At 47.6% G+C, this 21,873-nt stretch overlaps 2 long non-coding RNA genes across 3 annotated transcripts; one reads left to right on the top strand and one right to left on the bottom strand.

Annotated features, from left to right (window-relative positions):
• Positions 1 to 500: 500 nt before the first annotated feature.
• Positions 501 to 5,386, top strand: LOC128346194 (uncharacterized). The gene is made up of 3 exons (XR_008316836.1): positions 501 to 891; positions 3,322 to 3,393; positions 5,254 to 5,386. It is a non-coding gene; the product is annotated as an uncharacterized LOC128346194 (long non-coding RNA).
• Positions 5,387 to 11,673: 6,287 nt separating this feature from the next.
• LOC128346195 (uncharacterized) lies at positions 11,674 to 21,527 on the bottom strand. Of its 2 annotated transcripts, none has more exons than XR_008316837.1 (3): positions 21,354 to 21,527; positions 16,828 to 16,925; positions 11,674 to 12,137 (listed from the first exon to the last, which is right to left on the bottom strand). It is a non-coding gene; the product is annotated as an uncharacterized LOC128346195 (long non-coding RNA). The 2 variants fall into 2 exon arrangements; XR_008316838.1 differs by lacking the exon at positions 11,674 to 12,137 and adding an exon at positions 15,679 to 15,996.
• Between the last annotated feature and the right edge of the window lie 346 nt (positions 21,528 to 21,873).

Consider the following 21,873-nt stretch of genomic DNA (forward strand, 5'->3'; position numbering starts at 1 on the left):
GTCTCTGTTGTAAATCATCCAGAGACGTAAGTTTTGGGCGGTATAAAAACGTTTTAATAAATAAAGATAGATAGATAGATAGATAGATAGATAGATAGATAGATAAGCCTCCAGATGAGTAAGTACTGGCCTTAAGCAGCAGCAGGTCCCCCGAAAGACACAGCATGCTCTTGCTGCTTCCCAAGGCTGCTTCTTGCTGGCCAGCTACAAAAACCCTCCTCTTTTTCTCACCAGGGTAGTGATGCGAGTAACAGCCTACAGCAAGATTTTTTGGCGGCTCCCCTCCCCGCTGCCCCAACTGCTGCCACTGACCTCTGCCTGCCTCCCCGCCCACTTGCTCCCTCCCTCTGCAGCCACCTGCCTGCCTGCCTCTCTCCCTGTTGCCGGCAGCAGCAAAGAGCCAGCACATGGGTTAACGACATCATCACCCATTGTCTGTGTGTCTCCCAGGTGGTGACATCATCAGCCAGCTCTTTGCCACTGCTGGAGACAAGGGGAGAGAGGGGTAGGCAGTCGGGTGGACAGGCAGCTGCAGAGGCTCAGCCCCATTGGCTGGCCCTTCCCCATTGGGCAGTCCGGGGTCTGAACATGGTTGCCCACTGGTATGTCACCTGCCCCTGCTTTTTCTGTTCAGACTTGAACTACATAACTGTTTCCTTCCGGCAGATGGGGCAGGGCAGATATTGCAGAGGGCTGTAAGCCAGTTAGAGCCAGGGTTAGTTCTCCTAAGGCAGCTCTTCTAAGGAGCTCTCCAGGTCCATCCAGCCAGGTCCATCCAGCCCAGCATTTTCTGTTCCAACTGGCAGAGGTTTCCCAGGGTCTCCAGGCAGACGATCTCCCGACTACCTGAGATGTTTTGATGGGAGATGCCACCGATTGAACCCTTTCCAGGTACAGCACACCACTGAGCTATGGCTGCTCCCCAAGCCTCTCCTGCTAGACAAGAGAGTAAAATGTCTCTTCACTGTCAGTGGCAGAACCGTGTCTCCCTAGCCATATCAGTTCTTCAACCCCTTGCTGGTATCCTCCGCAGCTTGCATTCCTTGCTTCCACTCCTCTGGCTTGCTCTGTTTTGAAATTCTGAAAACATTTGTATTTGCAGAATGTGGTGCAGCCTGTACATGTTTATTGTCATGCAAATGTATGACATTTAAATGTCAAAACGCTCTTTCTGGACTGCAGGGAGATCTATTTTGCCATTCATGTAGCAAAACATCTTTGCCACCTCCAGACCCTATGGAAGTGGTATTAGTCTGACTTGCTCCCACACTGTGAGGGGGAAAGGAGAAGCCTATTTTCTACCACCAAATGTAGCTCCTGACCTCGTCTCGCCTATACCTCATCTGGCACCTAGGAGCAGAATTAAGATGCAATAATCTAGTACATACTGGGGTTCTTTTAAAAACCATGTCAATACCTTTTCTTGCAGGCACCCCACCCTGTCGCAAAGAGGAGACTCAGGCTGTTTATGACCCATCATAAGCAGGCTGAGCTCTTGCTTGGCTCCAGGGAACAGCCGGGAATGTCATTAGACGGATTCCTGTGGCAGCAAATGCGGAATGTCTCTGGCCCGGGCCCAACCGAGCAATGCTCTCCAGAGCTGTGATTTCACTTGGGAAACGGCCAAGATTGGATGGGGTTGGAGGAGAGGCGAGTGCCTTGACTTCTCTGCCTGCCCCCCGCCCTTTGCGTTCTCTGAATCATCAACACCGCCACTGCTGCTGCCACACATCCAGCCTTCACTGGAGCCAAGCAGAAGCACTGTCTGACTGCCACATCAGCTCGCCACTTGGTCTTCTCTCGCCAGCACTCAGATTTCCCCATTACTCTTGCATTCCGGGACCTGGGCTTCTCAGGCCTTGATCCACTGTTAGATTTTTTTTTTTTAATGATATTATATAAATGACAGTGCTGACTCACTGCTTCTTTCTTGCCAGAAGGGTAAGACGTTTCAGGGAGAGTGTCTTGTACAGGATCTGTTTCTTTGTGAGAAGAGAACACCAGAGACTTGTGATGTTATTGGAGTCTTTGTGTATCAGGGGAAGAACTACCATTGGGTGACTGAGTGCAATGAATATGGGCCGCCCAATGGAGCTGTGCACCACCCACCTCTGCAGCTGCTGGCTCACGGCCTGCCTCACTCCTTCCCTCCGCACTCATTGTGGGTGGTAAAGAGACGGAGCGCAGGCTTATGATGTCATTAGCCCATGTGCTATCTCTTTGCCACTAGCAGCAATGGGAAGGGAGGCAGGTGGGTGGCTGCAGAGGGAAGGAGGAGGTTGGATGCGGGTAGGTGGGTGGAGACGAGTGACAGTTAGAACTGCCAAAAAATCTAGTGTTGCTTATATATAAGGGTGTGCCACAGAGGCATCAGACAATCACCAGCTCTAGTACTTGCTAGAGTGTCCCATCAATCCTGGCCCATCCCCTGGGTGTGGGGGCAGCTCTTCCATGAGGTAAGGTGAGGCAGCTGCCTCAGGCAGCAGATTATTGAGGCACTGGCGAGGCAACAAGATGTCCTCCTGCCCCACCCTGCTTGTTAAAAAAAGTAACGGGAGGCGGAGGATGTGGAGGAGGAAGCACACAGGGAAGGATGGGATTTGGCACCTTGCTTCAGGCATTCAGAGTTCTTGAGCTGCCCCTGGTCCCACCCACCCTTCTCCTGTCCAGCAGATCACACGCACTTGGAGCCTTCCCTGGACCCCTGCAAACTGCGCAAAGAGGCACCTTTCTTAAAGTGGTGGTTCTCTTTATTTAGCAGGGGAAGAGCAACTGGCCCTATCCACCCCCAGCACAGCATCCCTCCAGTGGCTGCTGCTGGTGTCTACCTTTATGGGTGTGTGTTTTCTTCTTTTTCTTTTTTAGATTGTGAGCCCTTTGGGGACAGGGTGTCATATTATGTATTTATTTATATCTATGTAAACCGCTTTGAAAACTTTGGTTGAAGGTAAAGGTAAAGTGTGCCTTCAAGTCGATTTCAACTCCTGGCGCCTACAGAGCCCTGTGCTTTTGTTTGGTAAAATACAAGAGGAGTTTACCATTGCCTCCTCCTGCAGAGTATGAGATGATGCCTTTCAGCATCTTCCTATATTACTGCTGCCCGATATAGTACCAGCAGGGTTTCTAACGGGCAACCTTCTGCTTGTTGGTCAAGCATTTCCCTGCTGCACCATTAAGTGGCAGTATATAAATATTCATACCAGTAGTAGTCACCATCGTCATCATAGAAATAGCAGCAGCAGCAGCAGCAGTAGTAGCTGCAGACATTTGCCTGGTATCCTTTGCAGGCTGCATATTGGCAACCAAACTGTTTCTCTTTAGCCATACAGGTGCAGACACACCCAGACACACAAGAACAAAGAACAATGGTCTCAGCCAGTAGCTGGTAGGCTGGTAAGTGTATACAGTAACTAAAAGCCATCAAAGTAACTGAAGAAACATCTTCTAGTCATTAGTGTCCATTGAGGAAAGACCTTTAACTACTTGCTGAACAAAAAGCATGAGAAAAGCTCACTTCCACATCTATTAACTGTATTATGATGGGATCAGTAACATATATACAGGCAGACATCTTAATGCTGTGTGCATGCAGCCTAAAGAAGCACGCATGCAGCGGATGTGCTCCCGCTCCTGAAGTGCAAGTGTTTGTGGGCGCCAGTCTCCCCTTTCCCTGGAAGCGCTCTTTGCAATGTGCAAATATGTCCCTCAGGGTTGTTCAGCTTTCTGACATATTTGTGAATTGCACAGAGTGCTGATGGGGGGAAGGGGTGACGGTGAAAATCACACAAACACACACACACACACACACACACACACACACAATTAGTTAGGATGTCGACCAGTACACGAGCGTAGAGAAGCTGGCGGCAGCCCGTTTGTGGCTGCCACCATGGCCCCCTGGTCCTGCCCCCCCCATCTGACATCAGACACAGAGGTCCGGGTCTGACATCAGATTCAGGGGTCCAGGTCTGATGTCAGACACGGGGGCGTGGTCCCCCTCCCAAATGGGGCCACGTGGCCCCATTGGAAGGGAGATCAGCCTGTGCTGCGTTGGGCAGAGCAGGCTGGAGCGACTCTCCTTGCCTTAAAGGCAGGGAGAGCCATTTCCAGCCGTGCTGCTAATGCAGCGCGGGCCAATCTCTCTCCTAAACAGGACTGCACGGGAGATGGATCAGCGGGAGTGTGTTGTCAGCAAGACCAGGAGTAGCTCTCCGTGCCTTTAAGGCAGGGGGAGTCACTCCAGCTGCACTGCCAATGCAGCGCGGGGTTGATTTCGGTTACAAAACAAGGCCACGTGACCCTGTTTGGGACTGAAATAATGCCCCCTGCATCTGATGTCAGGGGCCCTGATTGGTGGCGGCCCAGGTTCTTTGAACCCATTCACCCAATGGTGTCTCCGCCCCAGACCAGTAGTATTCTGCTGTGGAGTTCTAGAGGAAAGGGGGCATACAGAGAATGGCTGTAGTCCCCATCTCCCAACAGTCTTGTTACCCTTCTCTGCCTCTCTACTTTGCAGCAATGTGTCCCACCCACACCACTTCCCAGGCGTGGGTGGGACACATTGTTAGAAAGTAGAGAGGCAGAGGAGAGGAACAAGACTGTCAAGAGGCCACGAGTGTGCTGAGCCTACAGTACCCCACCCTCCCTTCCTCCAGCGGCCGACATCCAGACTAACAAACCATGAGTGCAGCAAACACATAGCACATGCTCCAGAGGAGGGGAGACTCTCACCCATCCCCCTTTCATTCTGAAGCTGACGGCAACTCCTGAAAATATGTCCTTGAGGACTGTGCAGCCCTCAAAGACATATTTTTGGGAGTCAGCTTCAAAGGGGAAGGGGAGATTGATAAAAATCACCTTTGCCTGTAGTGCAGCAAACACATAGCACATGCTCCAGAGGAGGGGAGACTCTCACCCATCCTCCTTTCATTCTGAAGCTGACGGCAACTCCTGAAAATATGTCCTTGAGGACTGTGCAGCCCTCAAAGACATATTTTTGGGAGTCCGCTTCAAAGTGGAAGGGGAGATTGATAAAAACCACCTTTGCCTGTAGTGCGTGAGCAGTGTAAATAGAAATGCACTTCATTAGTCTGGATGTCAACCAGTAGTTTTCCTCCCACCCCCTATATAAGCTTTTCTTTGGTGATTCAAATGGAGCTCTGCCCTCTGCTTTCTAGAGAAATCTATTCCACCATTTATCTTCCCTCTCCCTACCTGTGCTGAATCTCAACAACCTGCCCTTTGTTTTCCCAGCACCTGCTTTTCTCTTCAAGCTGCATATTCCAGCCCAGACATCCTCCATCCCTCTCTCTGACCTTCCTCTCCCCACAGCTGCAGCCAGTTTATCTAACAGGGTATCTAATTTATGTGGAAAACAAATGTGCCCAAACTGCAACTTATCTATTTTAGCACCTCGCGTTAAACTTTCCCCGGGGAGAGATAATAAAACCTTCAGGCCTTTCACTCCCCCCCGCCCCGCCTCTGTTTCTCTCTTCTCCCCAATTCGTGACTTCCCCGAAAATTGTGCCTTCACGGCAAATGGAAGGCAGATCCTGCCTGCCACCACCGCGCAAGAGAGTGGCAGATTGTTATTTTATCAGCTGTGTCTGTCCAAACAACCTGCCTCTTGTCACCTCTGAGGGAAAGCAGTGCCAAACAAGGTGGCGGGCGCTCAGCGCAGGGCCCATAAATTGAGGGGTTGCTCCCAGCCTGAACGTCAAGAGGAAGAAACAACCAGAGACAGAGAGCACTACATTTATGGAAACGCACTCCTACGTAGACAGCAACACATACGGCCACAAATGCTTCCAGTTGGGCCCGACTGCTGCAAGTTCATGCCATGCACCCCCCAACCCAACCACCCCACCCCACCCCTGCCTGAACGACACCTTGCACAGGGAAAGAGGCAACCAATGTCAGACGGAAAGTGAGGCCTGTCTCCCAGGGGCTGTTTAGCATTCCGGTTGCGCACAGCGGCAATGAGGAGGCTGAGCCCACTCAGCTTTCACATCACGTCCGCGAGTCATTGGCAGGTTTAAGACCCTGCAAAGGCAAGTCAGAACGAGGCAGTGATGGAGTGATGGAGCACACACAGCCACACATGCCTGTGCACACATAGGAGAGCAGGATGGATGCATACAGCACACTGATGTCGCCTTCACAGATACAGCCTGCTAGCCAGTTCCCCCCCCGCCCCGCACACATAGGAAATACATACACTAAGAACACACTGCTGCAGACAAGTGCCTCTTTTAATAGTGGGCTCTTTATCAGAATATATTTGGGGTTCCAACTGTTTGTTTGTTTGTTTGTTTGTTTGTATACCATCTAATCAAAAATCTCTAGGAAATTTACAACCCAATTAAAACAAACCAGTTAAAATACAGAAATTAAAGCAGAATTAAACAGAGCCAATAACAAACAGCTAAAAAGAATCATCAAAAAATGCCTGGTTGGAAAGGTGTGTCTTTAAGGCTCTCTCTCTTAAAGGGCACCAGAGAGGGCAAGCCTCATATCTTGCCTGGGAGTGTGTTTCAGAGCTCAGGGGCAGTACAGAGATGTCCGAGTTGCCACCAGATAAGCACTTTGTATTTTGCCCAGAAGCATACTAGGAGCCAGTGCTTTCAGAACAGGAGTAACATGAAGGACGTTCTCATGAGCAGCCTAACCCAGGCCGGGGCAGCCCAGCCTGGGTTGGGTCGGGCTGGGTTAGGCTGTTCATGTGCAACACTGGGATCTGCATGGATCCCGGTGCTGACCACCTATCTAACCCTACTTCATACCCCCAGCCTTTAGCCAAGGTTAAGGGCACAAGCCTGAGCACTCACAGAATCAGGCGCCTAGTATGCCTTACAGTAATCAAGTATGGAGGTTACCAGCTTATGCACTACTGTTTTAAGGACATTCTCTTCCAGAAATGGGTGCAGTTGGCATAGCAATCAAAGCGAATTAAAGGCACTCTTGGTCATTTCCTCAATCTGAGAAACCAGAGGGAAACTTGGATTCAGGAGTACTCCCAGGCTCTGTACTTGTTCCTTCTGAATAAGTGTCCATCCAGGACAGACAACTTTAACACAACTTGTGACTCTGCCCCCCACCATGAGCAGCTCCATTGTGTTTGGATTCAGCTTCAATCTATTATCCCTCATCCAACCCATTATCACATGTAGGTAACACTGTTGTTGAAGTGTGGTTGTTGTTTGCTCTTACATTTTACTGCCAGTCTTGAGCCTTTAGGGCTAGAGTTGGTTCCAAATCTGTATCATGATGGGCATCATTCAGAACAAGTTGGTCATGACTCTGTCTCATGGAAAGCAATATAGTGAAATCAAAACTATATCCTATGCATCCTTACTTAAAAGTAAGCACCAATGACTTCAACGAAGAGTTGCTTCTGTGTAAACATATTTAGGGCTGGTTCATATGACCAAAATAACATCAGGTAAGTGGGGAATCTGAGATTCCAGTGGCGTGCATGATCCTGCTTTCCAATCATGAGAACCTGGAAATTCTCCATGCTATTAGGCTGGCATGCACCAACCTGACAATTACCTGACATCACTGAGCTAAGATTTGAACTCTGGCTGTCAATGTCAGGTAAATGTCAAGTTGGTGTATTGTCAACCCAACATCATTGAAAATTTCCAAGTTTTCACAGCTGGAAATCAAGAGTGTGTGAGCTGCACTCAGTTTCCCCGCTTACCTGATATAGGTAATTAGCTATTGCTATTGATTCCAATGGGACTTAAGCTCTCTTCAAACATTCAGAAACTGAGTACATAGTACCCAGATAGAGGGGAATGGGAGCCGGCCAGTCAGCCACACTGACTGGCACTAATACACTCTGTAGTCATGTCTCTGCTCTCTGGTCTGCAGGGTCAAGCACTAAAGAAAGTTTCTGCCCATGATCTGGAATGCTGGGCAGTCAGGATTCCCAGTCATGAGGAGGGAGTCTCTCTAGGGGTGTGTAGAACCAGTTTGAAAACTGGCCCGGTTCGACCGGTTCAAACTCAAACCAAACCAGCCTCAAATAAAGGCAATGTTCCGAGTTCAACCCAAACCGGGTCCAGTCCAATACCGACCGGTTCGACCCGGTTCAAGGGGCTATGCTTGTAAAGGTGAATCTGGTGAGGATTTTGATTCTCCCATTTTTATTTGCACCACAGATATGGTGCTTCTCTCACTGTGGGATGATCCTCTAGGGGAGTAGCTCCCACACTGCTTTGCATGTGTGTGTGTGTGTGTGTGTGAGCGAGGCTATCTTCATTATTTAGCCTTTTTTAAAATGTAAAATTAGAGTCATTAGAGTTGAACTATAATGAGTTTTAGGATGCTTTCTATTGCTGTCCAGATTTATTTATTTTTTAATGGGATCATCTTATTTTCCTATGAATTCTCAGGCCATAAAAATGAAAGTTGAGGTTGACAGCCAATCCAACAAGAGTTCTTGAGAGTACTTGTATGTTGCATGCTCCCTGCTCTCTAGCACAATAACTCCCACATTATAGACAAACATTCCCAAATGCTGTGGACAGAGTTGCAGAAGGATCCTGGGTAGATCATAAAGATTTGGCATCTGCATGGTGGGACATAAAGTTTGTACCATTTTTGCTTAGGGAGAATCTTGCACGTCAGGGGTCACAAATATTCACAGCAGAGACACCAGAAGGCATAAAGACCAAGTTACAGAATGCCACCAATCCAAAAATCACCCCCGAATGTCAGTGGTGGGCTCCGATGTAACCACTGAGCAACTCTCCCTGCTGTGAGCCATTCATAACTCTCACCAAGTCCGACCAAGGAAAGGTGTCCTCAGAAAGCTGGGAGCTCTGCTACTTAGCCAGTTGTAACATTCTCTCTTCTTTTTTCTTTAAAAAAAAAAAAAACCTGGGGAAAAAATAGAAAGGAGGGAGAGAAAAGAAGGTCATTGCTTTAAAAAAAAATCCTCTCTCTTTGGTTCGATGATAACAACCCAGGGAGCCTGGAAAGAGGAGGACAAGGAGGCAGGCGGAAGAGGGGGGCGAAATGGCAAGATAAGTTTCATTTAGCCGGATGGGTGAGCAGAAGGAAGGAGGGGGTGTCAGGCAGAGGGAGAGGGAGAGAGAAAGAGAGAGCGCGATGAAGAATAGCAACGGGGGGAAGAGTGACTCCCTGCATATGTGCTCTTTCAGTGCTCTGAAAAATGTCTCTAGCAGAGGAGGCGAAAGCGGCGTGAAGGGCAGGCGGCTCGCCGGATTCTCCTTCCCTGTTGTAGTTTTGCTTAACTCTATACTCATTGTATCAAAGAGCTAGCGGTGGGACAAGCCGTAAAGATGAGTTATTGGCCCACGACAGGCAGAAATATAACATCATGGAAATGCTAATGACTCCGCGCTGCCTTTCTTTATGGCGAGTGTAATACAGACTTCAATCATAAAAACAATCTTCCAACATTTTAATGGGCTCCATCATGCGCACGCTTGTCCGTATATTTGAAAGATAAATCAAGGCCCCCAGTTGGAATGAATTTCCCGTCAAACTCTGCTACTCGTTGGAAATTGATTGGCTTTAAGTCTGGATAGTTTTCACAGGCAGGTCTGGCTGCAGAAGGAGGAGGGGGTCTTAAAAAGGGAGTGGGGGCTGGGGGATCAAAGCGGGATGAGGGGCAAGGGTCCATGCTTGGCCGCTGGGCTTCTCTCTGCCACCTCTGTTGCCAGACGAAGCCCAGCAGGCTTTGGGAGCATTTCAGTCATTGCTCTGACATCTTGTTAAGGCTGGAGAAGTCACAGCGCCCCTCCCCTCCCTGCTCCATTGGCCTCTTTTCCCATGAGTCCCTGTTAGTGACATGCTTACTGTGGCTGGCCTAAGCCAAACCTGGAACAGCAGCATATAGAACCAGGGAGGAATTCAGTGGAGGGATGTCATACTTCTCCACTCTATATTCTATTGTGGCGGGGGATGGAAGAGAGAGAGAGAGAGAGAGAGAGAGAGAGAGAGAGAGAGAGAGAGAGAGAGAGAGTCCTAGCTATCTATTCTGGTTAAATGCTGGTTAACTGAAGTTTGACCTAGATCGGTTTGAAATTCTGCACTCTCACAGTCATCTCTGTGGGACTTGCTGATCCTGATTAGCTTTTTAACCAGGATCATTTTGCTTGTGAGTATGCAGACTGTGTAAATCTTTAATGTTCTTCTTAGTTATCTAGTCTGCCTGGTCATGCCTTACCATAATAGTCTTGTATGTCCAAAAAGGAAAAGAATCACCTGACACAGGTGTACGGAGTCTGGTTTGCCTCTGGTTTGAGATATAGTTGCTTCAGGTGTCAGGAATCCCTCCTCATATCTGCCCTGCTGGCTGCCCCGATCACATTGGCTGCATTAGCACGTAACGCGGAACTGCAGTTGAATGGGACAGAGGTTCCAATGATATTACGTCCGAATGTGGGGAAATGCAGTTTTGACATGGCAATAAAAGAGGGTTCAGATTTGAAACTCCAATCTGAATCCTTGGGTTGTAGTGAGTTTTGTTGCTGCAGCCTAAGGTTGGATGCGGTACGACAGTTCCGCATTATGTGCAAATGCAGCCATTGAGTCAAGTTTCCCAAATCCCACTCAAAAAGGGAAGAAAGGAAAAGCTGCTAGCAGGTTGATCAACAGTGTTGCCCAGAATAGCATGAAACTAAGAAAAAACTAAGAGTGACACATAGCCCTGTAATATCTCAAATAGCATCTCTATAAGTATTGATACTATGTACATTTATTTAATTAACAAATCACCAAATTGGTTAAACAGCAAATGATGACTGATCAACCAAATTGGTGCCCAGCCCTGAAAACACCTGCATGAATAGAATACCTCCCAGGGCAAGGAAACAATTGTGACTGTGCCCCTTAGCTGAAATCAGCAGGTGGGTGTGGCCATGCTTCAGCTGACTGTGACCAGCATGTGGGTGTGGCTATGTCCCTTAGCTGACTTTATGATGTCACAATGTGGATGTGGCCGCTGAAGGACTGTTCAAGCAAGGAGCTCACTTTCGGTAGTGGAGCATCTAGAAGCGCAAGACTTCTATGTTTTGCTGTTTCATTCCAGCAGATAAGAAGAGGCTGAGCTAGATGATGATCCATATGTCACAGGTGATGGAGGATTCACCCCTTACTTAGTGGGTTGGTCAGAAGGGAGAACATGTAAAAGAGAAAAGACTGGACAATTCCGTTTTGAGCTAACAACTGGAAACTTCTTTCCTTCCAGTCCAAATGCCACTGACTAACATATGCTGGTGGGGTCTGCAGTCTTCCACAGAGTCAGGGCATCTTAAGGAGATGTCTTCAAAACCTGCCTCATGAGATCTTGAGGATAGCTCCTTCTCCCCACCTGTCCAACCATTTTAACCATGAGCCATCTGGATACTAAAAAAGACTCTTACATAAACTATTCAACAGTAATTAAAATCAATGCTCACTATTCAATAATCATATAGCGGGGCTTTGGTTAGTTGTTGTCACATAGAGTGAGCAAAAATCCATTTAGTCAGGGTGTTTTCAAACATAAAGCTTAAACCAGATCTCACATCAATCAGGTTTGTGATGCAAACATAAAACCTGCATTGGCCAGAATATTTATTTGAAATACAAATGGCTCTCTTCAATTTCCGCTCCCACATGAACAACCATAAGGACATTTTCAAATGTGAGGTTTAAATCTCCTTTGGATGCCTCTTGTGCTGTTTGTTTGCATCTGATTGTTCTTAATGCAGACGAAAAGGCTGAAGCAGCAGGGCATTTGTAATGCCAATGAGCATTCTGGCTAAATAGAGTGCTGTGTGTTACCAGATATGTGAGAATTCTCATAGACATATGAAAATGACGAACCTTTGTATGCATTTGAGACTCTCTTTGCACCCTCGGGCACAAAATATACGCAGAATTTAGGTTCTTTAGTGCATTGCTAACTTGGGCATCAGTTCCTCTCAAGAGTGTGCGTGGGAAAATGTGCTTGATGAGGGACGGCTTTCCCACTTTATGGCTGTTGTTGCCTCAGCTAGGGGTGTTCTCCTGTGTGCTATCTTCCACTGCTGCTGCTTGCTGCTGCTGCAACAGCACTGTTGGCAGAGGAGAGAGCTTCCTTCCCTCTTCCTTCTCACTGCTTTCCTCTTGGAGTGACACTGTGAGGGTGAAATGGAAAAAGCTGAGGGTTTTTTTCTTTTTTGCAGGACTGCAGATAACAAGGAAACCCTGATAACCCTTTAACCTAAGCTAAGTGAGAGGGAAGTCCAAAGGTCTCAAGTCACCAATGTCTGAATGGAGGAGAGGAAAACCTTGGCAGCTCTGCTGCTTCTAGGCCTATATGGTTCTTAGTTCCACTGTGAGAGATGTAGTGGAGAGACCGTTGGACTTGGACCAGAGAGACCCATGTTCAAACCTCTGTTCAGTGATGCCACTTCCCTTGGGCTTGCCACTATCTCTAGCTTGGCTAAACGGTTGTTGTGGGGACAAAATGGAGTATGTGGAAGAAAACCTTGTGTATTGCCCTGGGCTCCTTGGAGGGCACACAAAATAACAAGAAACTCTGGTGAGAATTAATCTACCTACTTTCCTTTCATGGTAAACTTAATTGATAATTACCATCTTCACAAGTTAGCTGACTTCCACCTTAAACATTCATTTGCCCGCCATCTTGAATTGGGGTGGATGACATCATCACATACTATGCCATTGAGGTGTCCCTATGGGTCCCTACAACTGTACCAATTTTGGTTCAAATTGGTCTCCACTTATGCCTCAAACGTTCACGTGTCCACCATCTTGAACTGGGGTGGATGAGATCACTACAAACTATGGGGTTGAGGTGCCATAAACTTAGTAATACATTAAAAAGTAAGAGGCAGATTTGCAGGAATAGTTGAAAGTTCACATTCTCCCCCTGCCCCCCTCCTACCTTGGGCTTCCCTATACAAGAGTTCTAAAATAAAAGACTGAGATAATCTGGAAATACTGCTAGAGCTGCATTGAGCCTCATTTGTAGGCAGACACCAGCAGCCTCTGGAGGGATGCTGTACATAATATAAGAACTTAAGAACAGCCCTGCTGGATCAAGCCCAAAGCCCAGCTAGTCCAGCATCCTGTTTCCAACATGGCCCACCAGATGCATCTGGGAAGCACACAGGCAAGAGATGAAGGCAGGCCCTCTCTCCTGCTGTTGTTGCTCCCCTGCGACTGGTATTGGAAGCTATTCTGCCTCTGAGCCTGGAGGCAGCCTAGTCTATTGGCCATTGATAGACCTGTCCTCCATGAATTTCTCTAAGTCCCTTTTAAAGCTATTCCAAGCTGGTGGCCATCACCACATCCTGCAGTAGCTAATTCTATAGATTAATTATGCACTGTGTGGAAAAGTACTCCCTTTTATTGGTCCTAAATTTCCAGTTTCATGGGATAACTTCCAGTTTTAGTGTTGTGAGAGAGGGAGAAAAATTTCTCTCTCTCCACTCTCTCCACACCAAGAACAGTTTTATAGACTATGAGGTGATTCTCACGATCGTCAGGGGCGGGCTGAGAGGGCGCGGTGGGGCGGGGGAGGTGGCTCCTAACCTACCTTCCCCCCAGACGACCAAACCGTACGTATTCAGTGCACCCACACAGTCAGCCCTGCTCCATGCAGCTCCATGAGGCATGGAGCAGGGCAAAGAGATCCGGGGCTGGAACTTGTTGTTTCAGCCTCTGGATATCCCGCAATGCAATGTGCAACACACACTTTGCATTAGGGATTCCCCCATCAGACGGGCACTTTATGCGCCCGTCTCTGTGTCTCCTCGGGCTGAACTCAGCCCGAGGAGACACACGATACCTAGTAGCTGGGATAAGGGTGCAAGCCCACCCTTGGCCTCTGCGAACAGCCAGGTTTCTTAAGAGGGGTTAGGTGGGCAGAGAGTGGAGGGATCCACAAGGATCCTGATGCTTCTCACAACCAGCCTAACCCCAGCTGGGCTGCCCCAGGCTAGGTTAGGCAGATCGTGAAAACAGCCTCATTGTCTCTCCATTGATTGATTGATTAAGTGCCGTCAAGTTGGTGTCGACTCTTAGCGACCACATAGATTCTCTCCAGGATGATCCATCTTCAACTTGGCCTTTAAGGTCTCTCAGCGGTGCATTCATTGCTGCCATAATCAAGTCCATCCACCTTGCTGCTGGTTATCCTCTTCTTCTCTTTTCTTCAACGTTTCCCAGAATTATGGACTTCTCAAGGGCGAAGTCCCTTGATATTCACATAAAGTGTCTCTCCATAGTTCTCTTTTCCAAACCAAAAAGCCCCAGGTGTTGTAGTCTTGCCTCGTAAGGAAGGTGCTCCAGTCCCCTGATCATCTCGGTTGCCCTGTTCTGCAGCGTTTCCAGTTCTACAATCTCCTTCTTAAAATACAGTGACCAAAGCTGTATGCAGTACTCCAAATGTGGCCGAACCATCAATTTGTATAAAGGCATTATAATATTAGCAGTTTTATTTTCAGTCTCCTTCCTAATGGTCTCTAGCATGGAATTGGCCTTTTTCACAGCTGCCACGCACTGAGTCAACACTTTCAATGAGCTGTCCACCACGACCCCAAGATTCCTCTCCTGGTCAGTCACCAACAGCGCCGATCCCATCAGCATATATGTGAAGTTGGGGGGTTTTGCCCCAATATGTGTCACTTTACGCTATGCTGTGCTGGGGTATGAAATGCTATTGTTCTGGACACATACCTGTGTGGACACACACATACACATTTGCAATCAGAGTCAACCTATGCAAACCACATGGGCATATAGAAATCTTTAGTGTGCCCTAACCCATTCAGTGTCTAAAAGCACCCTTTAAAACTCATTTTAACTTCATTTTTCAAATGAATATGGATTGCCAGTTTGGGTTTAAACAGTCAGCCAAGCTCTGAGTTCATTAGGAAGCCAGCCAATCCAAACAAGCTTTAAGACTGTGCAAGTATTTAATTTTTTATTCCACTGGATTTTGAGGATTAATTCTTGGAGAGAAATATTTGGAATTGCATTTGCACATCAGAGAAACATGATTCATTCCAGTGTTGGTCTCAGCCCATTTTATTCACTATAATCATCATAATACCATTATAAAGACCAGGAGCCCAGCATTGACATGCAGCACTCGGCTGGCCTTGCCTATAAATACTGTCACTGGGGATCAAGTCAAAACTGAAGCTAGTTGGAGTGCCTGGAAAAGGAAGCCACTGTTTAAGGCTGACAGCCATCAGTAGACTATAGGCTTTCCAGGAGACGGGTTAGCACCCTGCTCCCTTTCTTGTCTGTCTGTCCATCCGTCTATCTATCTATTTTTTCACATTTACATATCTCCTGATATATACATCTCTCTCTCTTTCTTTAAATGCTGTTTCTCTTTTGGAAGCAAAAGGTCTCCTGGGCGCTTTCCAAATTACATGCTACAACAGGGGCAAAATGCTTCGACTTGGCAGGATAGTATTTAATACGATCCCCAGAATCTCAAACTCCTACAATGGGGAAATACAGCTACTTTTTAGCAATGCACATGCAATGTTGTAGCACTATAATGCAAAGATAAAATGCGAAAGAATGCATCGGAAATATGAACGGCATCTTGCTGTCTGCGCACAGATTGTGGTGTCACAACAAAGTAAGTAGAGAAGCACACTTAGCAGACCCATAGAGACACTGTTGTAGGGTTTAATCTGGAAAGTGCCCTGGAGCCACCTGCCTGATCCTTGGAGACTTCCAAGTTCAGTTCCTCTCTGGTTCCACAGTTCCCACCTAACTACTTCTCTCTCTGTGCTTGCCTGGACTGTCTTTTGGAATTGTTCTCAGGTTTCTTCTCTGACCTCCAAGTTTGCCTTGGCTCAACCATCTCTCTGGAAAAGGCCCAACCCCAAGATGCTCAAAATCCTTCTTCCATTTCCTTGAGAGAAATGGAAAATCCTTCCATCTCCATCTCCTGACACTGTGGGAAAGGATTGCAGGACCCCTCCAGCGCATGATAGCCAGTGGTATCTGGAATAGAAAGAAGCTTCCAATTGTTAGCGCAAAACAGAATTGTCCAGTTTTTTCTCTTTCCATTTTTCTCCCTTCCTGACCAACCCACTAAGGGGTGAATCCTTCATCACCTGTGACACATGGAGCAAAACCCCATCATCTAGTAGGGATGTGCACAAACCTCAATTCATGCACAGGTTTGAATATGAATTGTGGTTCTGCAAACTGGTTCGTGCTGGTTCAGCCGAACCATGAGCTGGTTTGGCAGTTCGAGGGGGGCAACAGTGCAAGCAGCACCTTTAAAAGTGAGTAGAGCAGGTCCTTACCTGTGTGCCACCATTCCATGCTGCTTCCTGCTTCTGCGGCAGTGCTCCCCGCAACTATCTGCTCATGGCACCGGTGTGGTGTTGGCATGCACATGGCCTCCACGCAGGCATGAAAGCCATTTGCGTGGTCAGCATGGTGTTGCTGACCATGAAAATGGCTAACACGCACGCATGGAGGCCATGTGTGCCTGCCACCGTCGTGCCACTGCTACGCATGGGCTGCTGGGGGGAGCACCGTCACAGCAGCAGGAAGATGCATGGAGTGGTGGCATGCAGGTAAGGGCCTGCTCTACTCACTTTTAAAGGCGCCGCTTGTCACCCCGTTGCCCATCTCGAACTGCCAAACAGGTTCGCGGTTGGGCCGAACCTGGCACGAACCGCCACACACACCCCCACCGCCCTTGAACCACCAAACCAGCACGAACCAGTTTGTAAAACCATGAGCTGATTTGTATTCAAACCTTGCATGGACTGAGGTTCATGCACATCCCTATCATCTAGTTCAGCCTCTTATAGTGCTTACCTGCAGGGATGAAACTGCAAACTTGTAAGTCTTGTGCTTCTAGATGCTCCACTGCCAAAAGTGAGCTCCTTGCTTGAACAGTCCTTCAGTGGCCATGTCTACATTGTGACATCATAAAGTCAGCTTAGAGGCATGACCACACCCACCTCCTGATCTCATAAAGTCAGCTAAGGGGCACAGACACAACTGTTTCCTTGCCCTGGGAGGTATTCTGTTCATATAGGGGGGTTTTGTAGGGCTGTGCACCAGTTTGGTTGATCAGTCATCATTTGCTCTTTAAGTCAGTGATTAATTGGTTAAATACAGTAAATATCCATAGTATCAATACCTATATACGTGCCTATTTGAAATATTAAAGGAAATGTATGATCATACAATTTAAATAAAACTAACTAAACATCCATTGTTAGAAGGAAAGACAATCTTTATGTTTTAATTTCCTACTGCAGTAACACATCAGAACCCAAATAGCAACAAAGAATTAGCAATTGCACCCTTAATGTTCAGCTGCACCAATTAAAATTTGTTCTCACTTACTCATGAAAGCTTTCATTGATTAAAAGCTTGCAACATTAGTATTTTGGCTTGGAGTTGTTGCCCAAATGATCCCAGTGGAAGAGGGCACATTCAATAGCCACCTGGTACAAGCTAGATGCAGGAACAGCCTGCACAACTTTATTCCCAGCCCATCGGGAGCCAGTCCCGTGAATCTACTGACAGGGGCAGGATCCAGCTTGTGGCATCTCATTACAAGCAGAGAGTCAAATGCACATGCCAGATTCCCCCCCCTCCCACCGCCCCTTTATAAAAAACATAGCTAGTTGTGTGCTCCGGCACAAGAGAGGGAGAGGACATAGCCTCCAATTAATATTTTGCAAAGTGTAAAAATCCTTAAGGTTCACAATATTGTGTTGTAATGAGGGGGAGGGATAGCCTTGCAACTCCCCGTTACTTCTTAACAAATCTATTTGTGACTGAGTGCTCCAGCACTGAAGTTGCACAGACAAGTGCACAACCATTGAAGAGTGTGTTTCATTTCAAAAAGAAACTTCACCAAATGTTGCTGAGCTGACATAGAGAAGAGGAAGTTGCATTGTTTCCCACAATTAACATCTCAAGAACTATTTAACTGGTGCTCTTAGAATCAGAGAATTTTAGAGTGAGAAAGGGCCTTGGGGGTCTTTCAGTTCAACACCCACCCACCCCGCTCTCAGTGCAGGAAACTGCTTCAGCTTCCCTAACAGATGGCTATCCAGCCACTGAAAGAGAGCTCACCACTGTGAAAGACAAGCTGTTCCCTTCTCAAAAAGCTCTTAAAGGTAAAGTGTGCCGTCAAGTCGATTTCAACTCCTGGTGCCCACAGAGCCCTGTGGTTTTCTTTGGTAGAATACAGGAGGAGTTGACCATTGCCATCTCCCACGCACAATGAGATGATGCCTTTCAGCATCTTCCTATATCGCTGCTGCCCAATATAGTACCAGCGGGGATCCGAACCGACAACCTTCTGCTTGTTGGTCAAGCATTTTAGGAAATTGCTCCTGTTGTCTAGCTTAAATCAACTTCCTTGAAATTTCAGCCCACTGATTCTGGTCCTGATTCTGTTCCTCTGGAGACCACTGAGAATAAGTCCACTCCACCTTCTTTGTGATGGTCCTCCTGATTTTCGAAGACAGCAATCATCTCTCCACTAGTCTTCTCTTTTCCAAACTAAACATAGGCAGCTCATCATAGGACTAGGTTTCCAGACCCCTCTTGACATTCATAGTCACATTTCTCACAGGGAATATAGGGGACTCATAGGAACATAGGAAGCTGCCTTATACAGAGTCAGATCATTGGTCCATCTAGCTCAATATTGTCTATGCCATGCATACTCAGTTTCCCCCATCTGTTTTTGGACTACAACTCCCATTATCCCCAGCTACAGTGGCCAATGGCCAGGGATTATGGGAGTTGTAGGCCAACATATGCAAGAAGGCTGAAGTTGAGCAGGCCCGGCATACATTGACTAGCGCTGGCTCTCCAAGGTTACAGACAGGCATCTCTCCCAGCTAGGAAGTGAACCTGGGACCTTCTGCATGCAAAGGCTGATGCTCTGCCACTGAGGTATGGACCCATCTTCTAAGGAAAATACCTTACAGCATACAGTGCTCATCTGTAGTCACCCATCCAAATGCAAACCAGGGTGGATTCTTCTTAGCAAAGGGGACAATCCACACTCACTACCGCAACGCCAGCTCTTCTCCTATGCTTGTGAATACAGACATGGAATGCTGTCCCATTCTTCACAATGACAGATGCTCTTTGTGGGCTGTTTTCCTGAGGTACAACACATTGCCAACCTTAAGGGACAAAGTGAAGACTTTGCACTACCACGGCAACAACAGCAAGAAGCATTTGTTGCGGTAAAAGGGGGTGATGCAGGAAGGCAGCCGAGAGGCGAAAGGCTGCTGCTGTCCATCTCTGCAGTGAAGAGGATGCTGGCGGCCCAGGGCCTGGCTCCCAGCCATCTTTCCCGAAGATGTTTCTGGGTGAGTGGAGCTGGCCGGGTTCCAGTGGATTTTTATGGGCCAATAAATGCCAGCTCTGCTCTTCGATGAAGGGCTGGATGGGGAGGCAGTGAACTGAGCCATGCAGAGCTGCTCTCCCTTGACGGCCACTCCACACCACCCGCTGTGGGAGCCCCACAGCAGGCTTGTGCTCCATATCCCTAAGAGCAGGAGGGCAGGGCATTTCTCTCGCCACTTCAGCCTGTGTATCCGGATCCTTCTTGCAAGTCCCTTCTTTCCTTTGTCCAAGCAATGAAGAATTCAGGGAAATGGGCATTCCAGGATCTGTTTTGTTTGGGAAGATGTGCACTTCAGACATATGGTCAGAAACACAGGAAGCTGTCATATACAGAGTCAGACCATGGGTCCATCTTGCTCAGTATTGTCTACACTGACTGGCAGCGGCTTCTCCAAGCCTGCAGGCAGGAGTTTCTCTCTCAGCCCTATCTTGGAGATGCCAGGGAGGGAACTTGGAACCTTCTGCATGCAGGTGCTCTTCTGCCGTGGTTTGCATTTGAATGGGAGACTACATGTGTGAGCACTCTAAAATATTCCCCATGCTCTGGGAAGAGCACCTGCATGCTTGCAGGCAGAAGGTTCTAAGTTCCCTCCCTGGCTTCTCCAAGATAGGGCTGAGAGAGACTCCTGCCTGCAACCTTCAGAAGCTGCTGCCAGTCTGTGTTGGCAATACTGAACTGCATAGCTCAACAGTCTGGCTCAGTATATGGCAGCTTCCTATGTTCCTACCTATGTAGGGCAGCCCCATCCCCGAGGGAATATCTTACAGTACTCACACATGCAATCTCCATATGTGTGTTTGTGTGTGTGCGTGTGTATTTTTTTATCTGTAGGGAAGGAGAATGCTTAAGATAATTATTCTCCAATTCACACATTCTCACCGCACAAATTTCTTCACACGGATAATTCTGTATCCATAGATGGCTCTTCAGGGGCATAGGAAGCAGATCTTCAGAAACCTTAAGGGGAATATTGGGGTGGGCGGTGGGGGTGCAGCAATGAATTGAGACTTTTATGCTTGGTTATTTTTTAAGGGTGCACAAGAGAATCTATTGTTATAACCAAATTTATGAATAAAATCATTTCCCCCCAAGATCAGAGAAACAAAGTCCCTCACTGCCTTGCCAAACCTTTCTTCTGTAGACTAGCATCAGAAACTGTTAATTTGCCATTCTAAAGGCACCTGAGCAGCCGGGAGCTATTTTGCTAACCAAAGAGAAAAACCATTAGCAGGTATTCAGTATACCATCAACACCCCTTTTGAGTTTCTCCGTTCTGTAACATATTCTTACTTGGGATATGTAAGAAAGAACGACAACACACACTAGACTTGTCATAGCACAACTATTTATTCCTTATAACTCACTGGAAAAGGGCAGTGCATAAAAACTTATATTGGTGGGGGAAATACCAAGCACAGTCCATCTGCAGATTTCCCTTAGATTCTAGTCCATCTGGAGTCTGACCCCTGAGAAGGCCATACAGGTTCAATCACTCACACAGGCTTCTGCTGCAAAGTGAAATGGCTTCCTCCAGTTCACTTACATGCCCTTTTCATCCTGAGGCCTTCTGGGTTCAGCTCTTAAAAATGCAGTACACGACACGGACCTTGACTCATTTGCCCTTGTCTACACCATTTTAAAAACAGGCCTCCAGAAAAACCAGTTGTTGACCAAAATCCTCTACCCCAGTGCCAAGCAGGATGACAGACGAAATGATCAAGATGGCAACACTGGGGCCACTTACAAAACTATCAGTCTGTCTGCCACTAACAATGACTCCATGGCAACCAGGAGACAGCACCAAGAGCTTGAGTGAGGTGCCATTTTAACTTGAACAGTGTACATCCAATACAGAGAAGGGGTGCTAAGCTGAAGAAGATCCTGGAGCAAAAGCCCTGCACTGGGCCCCCATAGAGCTTCTGCCCCACATGCCACCCCCCTACCCCAACAAACTTACCTGAATGGAGAAGAACAAAGGGGCAGATTGTGTCAGCGGATGAGCAGGCAGATCCTCCCACGCTTAAGAACAGCCCTGCTGCGTCAGGCCCAAGGAGGCCCATCTAGTCCAGCATCCTGTTTCACACAGTGGCCCACCAGATGCCTCTGAAAAACCCACAGGCTAGAGGTAAGGTCACACCCTCCTCAGCAACTGGTATTTAGAGGCATCTTGCCGCTGAGGCTGGAGATGGCCTATAGCCACTAGACTAGTAGCCATTGATAGACCTGCCCTCCATGAATTTGTTTAAGCCCCTTTTAAAGTTGTCCAAGCTAATGGCCAGCACCAAATCCTGTGCCAGAGAATTCCATAGATTCATTATGTGTTGTGTGAAAAAGTACTTCTTTTTGTTGTCCTACATTTCCCGGCCTTCAGTTTCACAGGATGGCCCCTGGTTCTAGTGTTATGCAAGAGGGAGAAAATTTTCTCCACACCATGCATGATTTTATAGACCTCTATCATGTCCCCCTGCAGTCGTCTT

Source organism: Hemicordylus capensis, chromosome 2 (assembly GCF_027244095.1).
Source record: "Hemicordylus capensis ecotype Gifberg chromosome 2, rHemCap1.1.pri, whole genome shotgun sequence".
NCBI lineage: Eukaryota > Metazoa > Chordata > Lepidosauria > Squamata > Cordylidae > Hemicordylus > Hemicordylus capensis.